Genomic DNA, 2662 nt, shown 5'->3' with positions numbered 1-2662 from the left:
AACCCATAGTGTGTTGCAACAATTGTTGTAATTAAATGTGTATCTGATATACTAATGGTGATATACCTTTCAGATAAAGAGAAGAAAAGAAAATAGAAAAGAAACATCAAACAAATAGAGACTTTGTATCCGAGATCACAAATAACGCAAACTGAAAAGAATGCACCATACAGCAGAAAATCTATATATCGCTGTCAGTTATGGAGAAAATCATTTTAAGTGTTCAAAATATGAAAATGTACATATTAGTTTGCTAATGGACAGGTTGAAAATACCGTGACTCTCCGGCGTCAAAAATCTCAGTCTGCTTGCCTTCTTTCTTTGTTTCTGTTGCCCTGATCTTCTTCCTCGTTGCTTCTTTTTCTGCGTGGGGTGGTCGATTGCGATGTTTTGTTCCAGAGAGGATATGTTTTTTCCTTCTCTAGAGATTCGTGTTGACTCACCATCTCTAAAAAAAGAAGCAGTATGAGATAGAGTTTTTTTGGAGCTACACGTGGATTTAGATGCCTCCTTGTTTTGAGTCTTAGGTATTGCTCCACTGTTCCCCTTTTTATCTTTAGAATTTAGTTCCATAGTAGAAGGAGGTAAATCGTCTCTTAAAACTTCAAATCTATTTTCTACAGCAATATGCTGGGCGGATTTACTATCAGAATTTAAATAGCTTCTTCTATCTTTATTATTGCCCCTTGTAGTTACCAAAAGAGTATTAAAATTTGAGGAGGACATTTTGGAAAGAAAGGATAATAAATTTGAAAGAGATGTTGTTGATTATGCAACTAATAGAGTGCGAGATTGGAGACGAAACAAGAGAGATATATATTTAATATACAATAATATGTGTGTGTGTATGGATATATATATATATATATATATATATATATATATATATATATATATAATATATATATATATATATATACACAAACACACACACACACAATTTATATACATAAATATGAAGCCATATGGCTACTAAATTCTCTGCCCTAATAGAATAAGTCCTGGTAGGAGCAAGCAGTGCTAGGGTTAAACCACTCTCACATGGCCCAGCATGTGAGCCTCATCCCCGGTATGTTATATTGTTGCAGTTCTCAGGAAGGTGCCTGAACATGGTTGGAGTCAAATGCCAGGGGGGTGGGCTTTCTCTGGTGATCCTGCACAGTTGCTGGGGTTAGGAGTGGGGCACACCCCTGGTATAAAAGATGGCTCCCATGCAAATGTTAGGGGGTGTCTGAAGTCTGTCAGTGCTGTTTTGCCTTGTGTGTAGCTCAGTGTTCCTGCCTTGCCTGATGGGGGTGAGGAAAGTCTAGACTAGCCCAGGTGCCTCAAGCTCCTGGGGTTGACTAGTCATGTCCTGCCCAGGGACGGGATGGTATGGAATATGCTATTTTGGAACTGCTGTTACAATAAACCTGTTGCATTGATACTGGTACTCCAGAGTCATCTATCTACACCATGGAAGTTCCTGTGGCGATAAAACCCTGTCTATGGCAGGAGCCCTGCAGGCTGGAGAAGCTGCACAATCCTAAAAGAGATGCTATTCCCCAAACTCCCTACAACATCACGGAGAATCTACCTTCTGTGAGCCTACAGGTGAGCACCACAACACCCTAATATCCATAGTACCAGCAAAATTTCCCTTGGGGGGGAGGGGGGAGAGGGGTGTTACACTTACATACATACATACATACGTACATGTATTAGTGGTGGAATAGGGGCTATTTTGCAGACGTATATTTGGCTTTAATGAAGTGGTGAAATTGCCAGCTGGTCCTGGAAATGAACAGTAAGCCCATTTTGGTATTGTGGCTAACTATATCTTGGGTTGAAGAGGCGCTCCGGGCTTGGCTCGGTTGGTGAGCTTGAAAGGCAATTTCCTCCTTTAGGACTGTCAGGTCGGGTTGGCATAAAGTAGCTTGTGTTTGGTTAGGGGATCTGTAACCCTTTATGTGAAATGTTTGTTTATTTTATGGTCATCATTAAAGCCATGGCCTTTCCGTCCAAAACTGGTGCTTGTATTTTTTATAGGAAAGGTGGTACCTTTCCAGAGTCCACTGTGAGTGCATTTTTTATTATGAGGGTTTCAACGTAGTTTATATATATATATATATATATATATATCTTGCAGTTTGCAAAACTTGATAAATAAATATATCTTGCAGTTTGCTAAACTTGATAAATAAAAGGTGTTGTAGAAAAAAACCCCACAATAAGTAAAATTCCTTCAGATTTCACATCGTTTTCATACATATATGTGTAACACCTTTTCCCTCTCCCTATGGGAATTAGTGGTAATTACGGTCACTGGTGCTACCTGTTAGACTTACAGAAGGCCTGAGCCACTGCTCATTGGGAGCCTGGGTGATGGTGTGTTATCTCTCTGAAATAAATAGGGAAGGGGGGAAGTGAGGGAGTGAGCTCTTGCTCACGGTGCCAGGGGTAAGTGAACTTGGTAACATAGAAAGTACTTGCATAGGCAAGAAGGAGGACCCCTTTAGAACAAGCACTCGTAGGGTGATGAAAGGGTATAAATAAATACACCTTTAATTAATTATTGGGGTAACAGTGAACACAAGACACTTAAAACCAAATTAAATAACTAACTCCCAGTCCTATGAACTAGGCTGGTTGCCATGTAAATCTAGGGAACCCTAAGTAACTG

Source organism: Ascaphus truei, chromosome 2 (assembly GCF_040206685.1).
Source record: "Ascaphus truei isolate aAscTru1 chromosome 2, aAscTru1.hap1, whole genome shotgun sequence".
Taxonomy (NCBI): domain Eukaryota; kingdom Metazoa; phylum Chordata; class Amphibia; order Anura; family Ascaphidae; genus Ascaphus; species Ascaphus truei.
The sequence above is the reverse complement of the archived record's forward strand: the minus strand, read 5'-3'. Positions refer to the sequence as shown.